Source organism: Drosophila miranda (assembly GCF_003369915.1).
Source record: "Drosophila miranda strain MSH22 chromosome Y unlocalized genomic scaffold, D.miranda_PacBio2.1 Contig_Y1_pilon, whole genome shotgun sequence".
Taxonomy (NCBI): Eukaryota; Metazoa; Arthropoda; class Insecta; order Diptera; family Drosophilidae; genus Drosophila; species Drosophila miranda.
In genome coordinates, this window is record NW_022881603.1 from 35,946,805 (window position 1) to 35,961,150 (window position 14,346).

General features: G+C 52.6%; 1 pseudogene; it reads right to left on the reverse strand.

Moving 5' to 3' along the window:
- Positions 1-640: 640 nt before the first annotated feature.
- Positions 641-3,622, reverse strand: LOC117190959 (annotated as a pseudogene).
- Positions 3,623-14,346: the final 10,724 nt, after the last annotated feature.

Sequence of the window (14,346 nt, forward strand, 5' to 3'; positions counted from 1 at the left end):
GTCAATCCGATAGGAGATTTTCGTCAGTTGGAAGAGTTTTTGCAGAGCAGATCGAGGAGTAAACATCCCTTAGTCTACTCGATAAATATACCTATGTGTATCTGCATATGTATATGCTTGTATAAGTATATCAACATCTATAAAGTTCGCTCTTCTGCATGGGCCTATGGCTGCTCCTTCAGCTTCAGCTTCAGCATCAGCATCGCCTAGTTAAATTGACAGCACATTATTGGATTTGAAATTATTCTCCATTGGAACACATATAAGTACACATACATATAATATACACATATTCGTAGGGACTACTCGTACTTATACCCAGCTTCTGGGTGGAGGCTGCACACGCGTCGCTGGGTCGCCGCTTATCAGCAAGGCAAGGCCTTGGTCAGAACCCGAAAGTAGGTGCGTCTGGGCCCGATAAGCTAATCGAAACATCCGCCATAAACAAACGAATTATCGCTGCTCGCGGAGGCCTGACCACGGCCAATCACTTGCCGGAATGGTGACGGGAAAGGGAAAGGGGATGGAGATGGGCCTGAGGAGCGGCGACCTAACATTAAACATTCAATATTTTTTGGGGGCTGTTTCGGAGCCATGGCTCTGCACATGTGGCTGGTACTCGCGCTGGTACTCCTTCTTCTTAAAGCACATGGAGGTTCTCACAGCTCTTCGACTTGGAGATGTCGGAGAGGCAGATTTTCTGCAGAATCTCCTTGGCCAGATGCAGCGATATGTGGGTGCGAGAGTGCTACATCTTCGACTGGGTAGCCTTCTTCTCGCGCACCTCCTTCAGGCGCATCTGCTTAGAAGAGACAGTACATATAGAGAAACGGAAAAGGGAGAGAAAGACAAACTCTTTAATCTGGTTATCGTTAACCGGCCAGGTTTCCGTTTGAGTCACTCGCAGGCAGCTCAATTTTCATTAATTAGTGAACCGATTCGGAAGGATACCTAACCCCAACCCCAACCCCACCCCAATTGTGCAGGGAATAAAGTTAAATGGATTTGCCGCACCGTCTGGGTGGTCGCTCTGGGGTTCGATGGTGTCGGATGGAGCAGACGCAGACGGCACGGCAAATCCATTTAACTTTGTTTCCTGCACACTTTTCCCATGCATCGGAGGGGGTTGCGTGTGTTTCGCCTAACCTAAAATGCCCGCAAGCTGCAACCCACAGTCCACAGTCCACAGCCCACTGCCTGCAGCCTGTCTGGACACCCCTGCCCCTGCCTCTGTCTCACTCGCACTCACCTGCTTCAATATGCCGACGAGCAGCTCATCGACATTGTGCTGTATGCCGCTTGTGCTGTATGCCGCTTGACGTTTCGATAAATTTGGCATCGCGTGAGGCGGCCAGGGCTTTTCCCTCTGGGGGCCCACCATAGTTCATAGTCCATCGTCCATAATGAATCGGGGGAAACGACAAAATAGTGAAACAAAGCGGATAGGATAGCAGGGATGGATATAACGAAACGAAATCAAGCCATCATAATTAAGAAGCAGGAATTATAACGTTACCTTGTGATGTGATAAGCCGGGCACGGGCCAGATCCGCCTTGTTGCCTACGAGAATGACGGCCTTGTCCTTGGTGTACTTCTCCTGCCACAGATAATTGATGATTTCCTCGGCCACACGGAACGTGCCCCGGTCGACCACCGAGAAGACAACGACACAGCTGTGCGGCTCATAGGTGGAGAGCGAGTTCTCCACGCTCATCTCGACGCTCGGGTGGTCGATGAAGACCATGTCCGACTCCTCGTCATCCAGCAGGACACTGACCGTCTTCTCGCCGAACTCATCGTTTAAAACTCAAATCAGAATTAAACTCTAAAGACCCAAGTGGAAGCTGGGAAACTAGGGGTCAGACACACATAGGTTCCAGCTACGGGTACGATTGTCTACTCACTGCGCTCCAGCCTAAGAGACTCTAAGAGGTGTCTCTCGTCTCTCTCCTCTCAGGTGACTCGCACCCAACACTTACCTAGGCTTGCATCGTAGGTGTGCATGTATTCCGAGGTCATGAACTGGTTGACAAGCGCCGTCTTTCCCACTCCCGCATCGCCCAGCATCACCACTCGGTAGCGGGCCGCAGGCGGCGGCTCCAGGTTGTCCGACTCGTCCGAGGAGACCGGCAGAGAGTCCACGTTGGCATCCCCGCCACCACAGCAGCTGCCCTCGAATGGGGACCTTTCACTGGCCCGGCTGTTTGTCGAGTTCACGCTCGTGTTGCTCCGGGAACGGCGCGAGATTATGGAATCCCCGCAGTTGACCACGCTGCCCTTGCTGATGGAGAAGTGACGGAGGCGGTAGAGATCGTCGCTGGCCCTGGGATTGTACGGGCGCTCCGGTAGAGAACAGACTCGCGGCCGAATGTTGTCGGGAACTGCAGGGGACCGTGGAAAACCGCCGATTCAAAGTTTGCACTCTTTTACAAAGGATATTTTCCTCACCTGGCAGCTCGAGAAAGTTCGACGTTCTCCGCTGACGACCCCGATTGGGGCTTTGGAAGGCCAGTGGGCCAACATCATCGTTGGACACTATGGAGGCATTGGAGCAGGCGCTCTTCATGGACTCGCGCGAGTTGCGGCGACTGGCCAGGAGGGCCAGGCCTCCTTTGGAGCTGCCCCTGCGGCGGGGCTTGTGCTCGACGACCTCGCGCTTTGCCTTGACCGGTTTGGGTGGCTTGCAGACGCTCAGCTCATGGTCCGGATCCTGGGTTAGGTCGCTGGTGGACTTTCGATAGCGGAGGGAGACCACGCTGTCGCAACATGTGCGGTCCAAGGTGGAGTGCGAGCTGTGGAGCACCTGGTAGCCGGGATTCGAGGTGATGTTGATGGCATGGCGGCGCTGCCGCTGCAGATGCTGCTGCTGCTGCTGCTGCTCTGGGTCCGTAAAACTGAAGCTAGTCGTGGTGTGGGTGACCAGGGTGCTGTTTGTGTGCTGGGTTCCCGTCTCGCCCGACTCCATGGACAGCTGGGTGCAGTCGGTCACGCAGGAATCGCGCTTCAACCCGTAGTAGCCCCCCCTTCTTGCTCCCGCTCCTGCTCCCGAGCTCAGGTTCCGGGCAACGTCGATCTTGCTGATCACCGGCAGCTCCCACTCGTCGTGCCGTCGCTTGCTGCCATCGTCTACGCCCGTTGTGGTCACCAGAGGCAGGGGCTCGAGCGGTAGCTTGCTCCTCATCAGCTTCTTGGAGCCCTGGCGACGCGGCGAGCTGGGAGGCTCATAGTACTCGGGTCTTCCATCCCCGTCCGGTGAGAAGGGCTCGTAGTACTCAAACTTCTTGGAAAACGCGGAGTGGTCTGCTCCGGTATTGGGGCTCACGGCATCGAAGACGAACTTGCACGGAGCATTGGGACTGCGGGCAGATGTGCGCCGCTGAACAGCGAGTAGGAGTCATCTATGGAGCCCGAGGGCGGAGTCTGGTAGTAGGAGCTCGGCGTGGAGCTGCTCCCGTCGTCGCAGCTGTCGTTGGCGAAGGACGTTGTGATCTTGGGACTTCTGGGCGCCTCGTATCCCCCGCCGTAGCCATAGCTTGGACTGCGCGGACCCGTCCCTGTCCCCGTCATCAAGGGAGTTGCATATACCGACGGCGGTGCGGGATGGTAGAGCCTAAAAAGGTTCCATGTCCCATCATTGGAGTAGCTGTGGAGAAGATTGATTCATACCTGGGCGCCTTGGGAGTGGCTCCTCTGCTGGGCAATGGATTGCTGGCCGTCCTAGCGGTGGATTTGTGCTGGCCGGAGGCCTGCTGCCTATAGCCCCCACCTCCGCTGGCTCCCTCATCCCAGCTGCGTTGCTGATGTGCCATTTTTAGTGGTCCTATACAGCAGTATCATGAGATGAATGAAACGAGGCGAGACGAGACGAGAATGAGGCCGGTAATGGTTATACTGACGGCAGTGAAAGATGCGACCAACTCATGTGTAAACACCATGGGCCATTACTCATACCACACACACACACACGCACACGCACGCACATTGATCCTCGGCCCTCCTTTGGGATACTCTGCCTAAATGGCCACAAAGTAAACATAATTTATGGTTTTATCTCTATTTAATCAAAGTAATGAAAAGCTGGCCATAGAAACCAGCAATCATAAAGGCCAGACCAGACAAGGAGACGGTGTCCGTCCACACCCGCCCACACCCGTCCACATCCGCTCCCACAAGTCAGCCGCAACCGCCCCGGGCGATGCAGCTAAAAGGCTGCTGGAAGTAGACCTCTGCCCGCAGCCTGAGCCGAAGTCAGAGCCAGAACCCAGTACGAAGCAAGTGGTTCATTTAGTGTTAACTGTTCGTATCCTCGGAAATGCTGGTGGTGTAAGTGGCTGCCCCAATTACCGAACGGCAGATGCGGGTGGGGGACGTCCTGCGCTATAAAATTCTCTAATGGGATTTACCAGCTTGGTGTCGAGGAATGGGGTGGCGGAGGGTGCCCGCAGCTATTAAAGTTGAGCAGTCTGTGCGAGAAAATGTTGCCTACATTTCTGCTTGATTGATGTGCAGTGAAAACGAGAGCTCCGCTCTCTTAGCGGACATCTGCCATAGTTCGTAATGCACTGGAACTGCGTGTTTTCCGCCTAAGAGAGTCTTTGGTCTATGTCAATGAATACCCATCGGCAGCTCGCGTTGCGAGAGGCAACAAGTGTCGGCCATTTCCCAGTTGTTCAAAGTTCAATTGAACTCCTGAGTGATTTTGCATTCACTAGAACGAGCGCGCACAATCCACTGTCCCTTGGCCCATTTCCCACTTTAGTTTTATGGCTCAGCAGAGGTCCCCGCGGGCCAAGCCAAGCCAACTGTTGCAAGTACTCAGAGTGCCATGATATCGACTCGACGCCACTTACGCTTACATGAGCACTTCGTGTATCCCATTGCAGTGGGGCTTCAGCTTCTCCCGCTTTCTTCTCCTGGGGAGGGGAGGACAGGACACGTGTGCTGCCTCGATAGCCGCTTAGCTCGAAATGTGACTCTCAACTGTTTGTCGGGCGGTTGTCGGTTCTCGGTACTCACGGTGTTCACGGTGTTCACGGTGCCCACGTCCGACCTGCGGGCCATTATTATCTATCTATCTACCTATCGGATGTACAAATAGCACCCACACACACACACACAGACACTCACATGTCGCGCACATGTGCGTGAGTACGTGTCCATACTGTTGAGTAAATGTCTAACTGCAGCAAGGAATACCTCGTATTCGGTGTCGTACCTTTATTTTCATTCCCCAGGGAGGCGACGATGAAAGGAATTACGCTTTCCGTACTAAAGTACCTCGAACATTAGGTTCTCATATATATGTCAGCTTTCCTAACAAAGTTTTCCTCTGCTCGGGCTTTTTTCTAGACTTTTCTACCCAAACAGAGTGCTGCATCAAAAAGCGCATTCCACTCGTATTCTACAAGGCATCAATTAGTCGAGTTGCCATCGATTCAAGTGTTTTCCTACTTGTTGTTTCTGTTGCTACATTTTCTTTCGTTCTGTTTTTGTTTGAATTTTCTTGTTTTTTTTTTGCATTTTCTCGTAACGCGATGGCCTGTTGCCACCGCAACCAATCGAACGGACGGACGGCCGTTGGCCCCTGGATAGCAGACAGAGCCAGAGCTTACCTTTGCCTTTATCTAACTTCCTCTCCCTTTCCCTCTTTCAGTTACATTTCCACTCCGGCAAAACAGTTTTTGGCTATGCGAAAAACTGCAGACAAGCCGGCGCAACAAATCAATACAAATACAAATACAAATATGAGTATTAGTACGAATATCTATCCTTCCATCCAACCCTCGTTGGTTACGTCCTTCTTGGACGCATTCAAATGTTCAATAGTTCGGCCCGTCTTCGGTTTGTGTGGCATTGTCTGAGCAGAAAGGGCGAAACGAACGGACGCCCTGGTCGGATGGACGGGGAGCTCAGGGAGATTGGCACCCCAGCTTATTGTATTGACCGAGGGTCTGGGTCTTTGGGGCTGCCTGCTGGAGAAAAGGTAAGCTTATATAACATAATAATCGTTGCAGATTTGCGAATTATGTATTCAGGATTTACAATAGGGCAAGATGGCGTCCTCCGGTCCGACTGGGTCAATCATTCAAAACCGAATGAATTATTGATGGAATGCCAGGCCCAACTTTAAATCGAGTCTAAATCCTTAGTTATGCAAAGGACCGTTACGATATGTGCCTGATTTGACTGTGGCAGGGGTAAAGAGCAATTTGCATACCCAAAGAGGTTTCCCAGGAATGCGAAGGCCTTGCCTCAATCAGGTTTATGGCTTCGCTTTTCTTCTGGCCTTTTGTGTGCGCAAAAGTCTGCGACCTGCAATGACGGTGGCGGCGGCACTGCCAACTTTCGGTTTCCCGTTTTCCCAGTTTCCTTTTACCGTCATTATTTAAGGAGGTAAGAGTAATGACTCGCCTTGCACTCGCTTCCACCGCGTATCCCTCCCTCTCTCTCTCTCTCTCGCTGTCTCTGCCGCTCTCTCGTTCTCTGTTTCACCGTCATTAGGTCGAAGACGTCCGTCCGTCATAAATGAGTTCTTCGGCAAATGGCTCGGACAACCCTTTGAGAAACTTGGCTTAATTACATGCCCGTACCCGTTAAACGCATACTTAACACCCAACCCCCGGCTTCCCGCACAAATATTAACTTGGCCAACCCTTCCCCTCTGCCTCTCTCTCTCTCCATCTGTGTCTCTGCTGTAAAAATAAAAGTGTGTGTACTACTCGTCGAAGCCATAGTGCGAGAAAACAAACAAGAAAAGTCCATAAAACACTTAAGATCAAAGTATACAAAAGTATGTCTGCGTGTGTGTTTTTTTTTTTTTTTTTTTTTTATTGGGAAAACAATATAAACAATAGTGGGTGGTGGGGGGGATGGGTTGTTGGAATGGGAATGTTGAGGGTAGGTCCGCTCCCGCGGGACTGCCGCTAGGCATTACTTCGCGTGCCACGTCTGCTCGTCGGCTACCATCCGCTCGGTGAGGGTGTCTGCGCTTACTCCTAGGCTCGCCTCTCCTAGCATCTCTCGTTCCCGACGAAAGCGGGGACAGGAAAAGAAGACGTGCTCCGCGTCTTCATCTACTCCTGGCCCGCAGTAGCTGCAGTACGGGTCATCGGCGTGCTTGAAGCGGTATAGGTATTTCTTGAAGCAGCCATGCCCCGTTAGCAGTTGTCCGAGGTAGTGGTCAATCTGGCCTCTCTTCCGCTGCATCCATGGTCTCAGCTGAGGGATTAGCCGTCTCGTGTGTGTGTGTGTGTGTGTGTGTGTGTGGATCGCATGTGTATTTGTGGACAGCGTAGGACAGTCATAGGGTTGCCAGATAGGGCCAACCAGTTTGAAAGTTGAGCGCCAACCGGAAAATCGCGCGGGCCCCAAATTTTAAATTTTAAATTTTAAATTTCAAATTTCAAAATCGAGTATTTGGCAATTACAAACAGGAAGAATGGAGGAGGAGGAAAAGCGGGTCTTTGAGAGGAGAACTAGCCTGCAGCGTTCCCCACCACAGTGGCAGACGCCCCGAGGCATTTGGCCCAGGGAGCACGCAGCTGAGAAGCCGGCCCAGCTAAGCCTTGGTACCGGAACTCCACTTAAGGCGCCCCTTAGAGTGCTGCCAGCACTGACTGTGTCTGCACCAGCAGAAGTCCCTGTCAATCCCTTTGACTTCAGCAGTGCTTCCACAGACAAAAGCGGTACAGGACCAAAGGCCGACGGAGATCTGCGGGCGATCTTGGCTTCGCTGGTAGAAAAGTCGACGGAATTGTCGAAGATGCTGAGGGACGCCCGTTATCTCAACAAGGAGATGAAAGAGTTGGCGCAGAACGTGGTGAGGATGCAAAAGTCCGCGCTTCACAGCTTCGACGCAAAGTTTCAGAGGAAGGAGAGGGTGGAGCGGCGAGATCAGGAGACGCAGTGCTCCCCTCAACACGATGCGCCGAAAAGGAAGCTGGACAAGCCGACGAGGAGCTCGCCGAAGCGGAGAAACAATATGAGTGGCCATCCCACGTTGCAGTCCCACGAACAACCGGCAAGGAAGACCGAATCAGCTGCACCTACCGAAGGTGAATGGGAGAAGGTGAAGAGCAGAGCGCACGCCCGGAAGCCAAGGCCCCGTCCGGATGTTATTATCATCGAGCCAAAAGGGGAAATGACTTACGCGGAGATCCTTAACCTCGTCACCCGCAACCAGAGCGAGAAGATGAAGAAGGTCGGCGAGAGTGTGAGCAGAGTGAAGCGAACAGCCAAAGGTGCTCTTCTATTGGAGCTCAAAGACGCCTCGAAGGAGACCGCGCAGCTGCTTCGTGGGGACATAGGCACTGTCCTAGGAGGCAAGGCGGAGGCGCGAGCACTCACCCAGCAGACGAGGCTAGAGATGCTCGACTTGGATGAGATGGCTACCTCGGAGGACGTGAGGAAGGCCTTCAGCGAGCAAATGGGGATTACACTCGATGTGGACGCCATTAAGAGTTTGCGCCCAGGCTTTGGTGGTACCCAGCGGGCTATTATTTGCCTGCCGGCGACCCTTGCGACGAAGGCTCTATCCGTTGGTAAGGTTAAAGTGGAGCGAAATCTGCCGTTAAAGTGCTTCAGGTGCCTTGAGATCGGCCACGTTGCACTTAATTGCAAAAGCTCTGTAGACAGAAGCGGGTGGTGCTTCCGCTGTGGGTCTGAGGAGCACAAGATAAGCGACTGCCACAATGAGGCACAATGCTTCCTTTGTGTCGGAAAGGGCAAGCCCCACTCACACGTAGCTGGTAGCCACAGGTGCCCCATGGCACCCAAAGAGAAGGCAAGTCGATACGCTGAACATGGTTAGGTTTTGCCACAGATCTGCTCTCTCAGTCGGTGCGTGAAATGAGATCGGACGTTGCAATAATTAGCGAACCATACATTTACCCCGAGGATGGATTCTGGGTCCAAAGCTCCTCAGGAAAAGCAGCAATATGGGCTTGCGGTAAGCCTCCTCTGCGGCCCTCAGTGTGCGCTGATTGGCGAGAATTCGTCAGGGCAAAACTGGGGAACTTATGGATTTACAGCTGCTAACTCCCCCCAAGCTTGAGCCGTCATAGCTTCGCTGCGGCGATGGACGAATTGGCCGACGACGCCAGGCACCACAAACCAAATGTGATTGCTGGCGACTTCAATGCTTGGGCCCAGGAGTGGGGCAGCGACATCTCCAGAAGCAGCAGCTCGGACGCCATATACAAGGGACACGCTGACATTCGCCTCTAGCAGCCTTTCCCCTCTGTCCACCTGGCGCCTGGGGAACCACTATACGGCCAGTGACCACGAGGCAGTGGTGTTCTCGATAGGCGGAGATAGGCGGCCTACAATCCCGAATCAATGCGGATTCCAAGGTTCTTGGAGGCGCTGAGGAATATGGAGGTCGGAGGCTCAGCTCAACGGATGGTCTGGAGTCCCTACTGCTCGCATGCGATGCCAGTATGAGTCGCAAGAGGCCATTCAAGGGTAAGCAATCGCCGACCTATTGGTGGAATGACGAGATCCAGGAGGCCAGACGCACTTCCCTGTCAGCTAGAAGGCGATATCAACGGGCTCGCAGAAGGAGTGGCACTAGCTGGCCAAGGCTACAGGCAGAGTACTGCGGAGCTAGAAAAGCCCTAAAGAACGCCATCAAGGAGAGCAAGAGGGAGTGCTTCCTCCAGCTTTGCGACTCAGCCGAGAAGGATCCGTGGGGACGTGCCTACAAGACGGTAATGAAGCGAATTCATGGCAGCAACGCGGGGTCGCCGTCTGACCCAGACCAGTTGCGGACGATTGTTGCATTGTTCCCATCCGGGGCTCACGGTCTTGCCATCAGTGCCGTCGCACACCAGCCTGCATACTCGGTCGAACCGGTCACGGAGGACGAAATCGTCGCCCTGGCCCAAAGCTTAAAGGCCAAGAAGGCTCCAGGCCCTGATGGAATCCCCAACCGTGCGGTAAAACTGGCGATGGCATACAACCCGCACGAGTTTGCTAAGGCATTCACGCAGTGCCTGCGGGAAGGACTGTTTCCGCCGCAGTGGAAGTTGCAACACCTGGTGCTCTTGCCAAAGCCAGGAAAGCCGCCGGACGATCCCTCCTCGTTTCGACCGATTTGCTTAATCGACTCGCTGGGGAAGACTCTGGAACAGATAATCCGTAGAAGACTAGACAACGCCGTCGAGGATGCTGGGGGACTTTCACCAAACCAATACGGCTTCAGGAGTGGGAGGTCAACGGTGGACGCCATAGGCAGGGTAGTTGACATAGCCTCCAAGGCAGTGGAGGGAACTCGATGGAAGGGCGGCAAGAAGGAATACTGCCTGATTGTCACCCTAGACATCAGGAACGACTTCAATACGGTGAAGTGGGAGTGCATCCTGGACTCACTTAACCGGCGCGGTGTACCCCAATACCTTCAGGCAATCGTAAGGAGCTACTTCGAGGGAGACTGCTGGAGTATAATACGGAGGCCGGCGCGCAGACTCACGGCATAACGGCAGGCGTTCCCCAAGGATCAGTGATGGGTCCCCTATTATGGAACATTGCCTACGATGGAGTCATGAGATTAGCTCTTCCAGGCGGATGTCAGCTAACCTGCTACGCAGATGATGTCGCCCTGACGGTGGTGGCCAAGCACCTGGACGTCGTCGAAGCAAATTGTGACACCGCAATCCAGCTGATTGCAGACAGGCTCCGCTCTGCGGGACTAGAGCTAGCCGCTCATAAAACCGAGGCAGTATTGGTGAGCACCCGTTCGACTGTGGAGACCGCTCACATCAGGGTTGGCGACCAGAGACTATCGTCGAAACGAGCCATTCGGTATCTGGGCGTGATGATCGACACCAGGCTCAGTTTCCGTGAACACCTAAGCTACGTCCAGGAGAAAGCGGCAAACACGAGTCGGGCGCTGTTCCGAATACTGCTGAACACCCGTGGCCCGAAGCAGGAGAGGAGGATTCTGCTGACCAGTGTAGTCCGCTCAGCCATGACCTACGCAGCAGACGTATGGGCGGATGGAATTAAAGTTGCCAGCTACGCTAGGGGCGTAAAAGCCACTCATCGCCTCTGCGCGCTCCGGATCTGCTGCGGCTTTCGGACCATATCCGACGACGCTGCCCTAGTCCTGTCGGGTGTCCTTCCAATTGACCTTCTGGTGCTTGAGGAGAGGGCCGTGGCCGAAGCCATCCGGGCCGGCGCGGCAAGGAGAGACGCGCGCAAGCAGGCCCGTGAAGGAAGCCTCAGTGCATGGCAAAGCCGCTGGGACGGCTCTGATAACGGACGGTGGACACACCGCCTGATTCCGGATGTCCGATATTGGATCGGCAGGCGACACGGTGTGGTCAATTTCCATTCCACACAGCTTCTGAGCGGACACGCCTGCTTCAGCCATTACCTTTGGAGGTTCGGCCACGAGGACTCGCCGAACTGCTCGTGGTGCGGCGACGCCACTGAAGACGCTGAGCACATCATTTTTCAATGTGGGCGCTTCTCACTTATTAGGGAGGAGTTGTGGCGAGCCGCCGGCGGGCAGCTCACGCCGAACAACCTGATCGTGGCGATTGTGGAAGACCCCATGGTATGGTCGGCCTGGAGCAACTTTGCAGCCGGCGCCATGAAGGAGCTGCGTAGGTGCGAGCGCCGAAGGAACGAGAGTGGCTAGGAGGAACCATGGTCCCTGCGAAGCAATGCTTTGCGGCCGTCCCGCAGAGACCCGGAACTTCCTGCCGGTCTCTCCAACTCAATACAGCTCCCTGTCTAGCTTTAGTTAAGTCCCAGGCTTATAAAATTTAATAAAATTAAGAGTTAATACAGAAAACACGAGGTGGAACGTTGTGAGTTGCTGCGGACACCGCAACTCTACAGTTATACCCGATACTAAGTCAGTATGGCTCTCTCCGGCAGACACCGCTAATATTGAACGACACGACAAAGAGTGCGTGCGAGAGAGACAGAAAATCAGTCTGAGCGTGACGTCGGGGGCTGCGTAGCCACTGCAAATTGATTTGTTCCTTTTGGCTACAAAAATGATCCGATCTGATCCAGATTCAGCAATCTGATAGATATGGTCATTATGATTCTGCGTTTTTAGTTTTCTCGAATGTGCAATATTGTGGATGCAACAGATTTTCGTCCTTTGTGGGAGCGGAAGGGGGTGGGGCGAAATTCTGAGATATACGTTTTGTAGTGAGATCTAACAGAAGTGCGGATACCAAATGTGGTTACTCTAGCCTTAATAGTCTCTGAGATTTGTGGATGCCCCAGATTTTCGTCCTTAGCGGGGGCGGAAGGGGTGTGGCGAAATTTGGACACGAAACGGTCAAGGTCCGATATCACAGGAGTGTGGATACCAAATTTAGTTGCTCTGGCTCTTATAGGTTCTGAGATCCTTGATCTCATATTTTGCAATTGGCAAAACCGACTATGAAACCTGTGTGTTAGAGAGAGACGAGCGAGAAAGAATGAAATTGTTTTCTTGATTCTGGCTATAATAATTATACGATCTGGTTGAGATTTTACCCTCTAGAACATATAGTCATTCTCTACGATTCTGCGTTTTTGGTTTTATCGTATCTTTAAAAATGTAGATGCCACAGATTTTCGTCCTTTGTGGGGGCGGAAGTGGGCGGGGCGAAGTTTTGAAATATTTTTGTAGCAGTGACATATCACAGAAGTCTGGATCCAAAACATCGTTGCTCTAGCTCTTATAGTCTTTGAGCACTAGGCGCTGAAGGGGACGGACGGACGGACGGACGGACGGACAGACAGACAGGGCTCAATCGACTCGGCTATTGATGCTGATCAAGAATATATATACTTTATGGGGTCGGAAACGATTCCTTCTGGACGTTACACACATCCACTTTTACCACAAATCTAATATACCCCAATACTCATTTTGAGTATCGGGTATAAAAAAAAAACAAAAAAAACACAGAACACGCACACACAAACACGAATATTTATACACACTCTCCCTCTCTCGTTCTGGGCATGCATTAGCATTTAATGTTTACCATTTTCAGCAAATTTGCAGGATAATTTTGTCTGCTATGGGAACTTTATTAATTGTCAAACACCACACCACAGCACAACACTCCCTCACCCTCACCGTCGCTGTAAGCGAAACCCGCACCAACACTAGCGCACTAACACACTATCACTGAAAACAAACACCCACACAACGATGAGCAACAGTTTGGACACACAGCACAGCCAAGAGCTGCGGTGCTCTGCACTTCCGTATCCGGCTCCGGATGACGCTCACTCGAACTGTCCGCGCGGACGAAGCTGCAGCTACCGCTGTTCGAGCTAAACTGTGGCTCCCAAAGGCAACTTGGCAGCTCGCCGCCAGTTCTCTTCTGTTCTGGTGGCTCCCGAGCTCCCGAGCTGGCGGAAAGCGAAAGCTCAGTGAAAGTGAAAGCTCTGCTGGCCTTCGACTCGCCCTGTGAGATAGGCAGACAGGGAGTCGAAGCCAGCCGCCATATGCAACAGAGTTCAGATGAAATATACTCGCATTTGACAGAAGTTTCTACGATATCTAAGATTGGGAGCCTTGGAGTGTGAAAAAGTAATATAATTTGTGACGGCACTACGGCCGGGGTATGCTCGCCGCGCCGGAGCTCACAGAAATTCGTTTGATCTCTGGCTATGGTAGCTGAAAGAATGTCTCGTGGTTTAAGAATAAGGCGTGCTCTTAATGGGATCGTATCTTCCTTCTGGGTCTTACTTCGGGGTCGTCCTTCGGGGTCGTCTGCGCACCACACGTGGCTGATAGCTGCGCGCTGGTCCAGGCGGTCGTCCGTTCGGCGTTGGTCTAAGTGCGCTCCGAGTAGAAGATTCGCAGCGCAGCGCACGCATTTAAGCGAAAGGCGTCACGTTTACCTTGACCCAAGAGAGTAGCGTAGCGTAGGGAGAGCATAGATGACCAAAATTTCGCTCAATTGGGCGAAAGATCATCCGATTATGTAGTTAAAGTTCCTAAGATCATCCGATTATGCAGTTAAAGTTTCCAAATATCATCCGATCTTCGAGCTTTTGGTTCGGTACCGCTTAGCTGAACTTGCAGAAGTTGGGCTGGAGTTATTGACTGAGAATCGATTGATTAAAGCGGACGTGTTTACTCGGGAACAAATAAATAAATATATATATATATATATATATATATATATATATTTAGCCAACGAACAGTTCTGGCATCTACGCCATACCTCTTGAGTTGAGTTTCAATTAAGACCGAGAATCAGGAGATTTACCCAGGAAAGCAGTCTCCAATGAAAGTGTAGTCCGCAGACCGACGTCGAATCGGATCGGCAACCTGAAGTCAAGCTAATGTACCCCATCGTCAACTGATTTAGCTGCGCCAG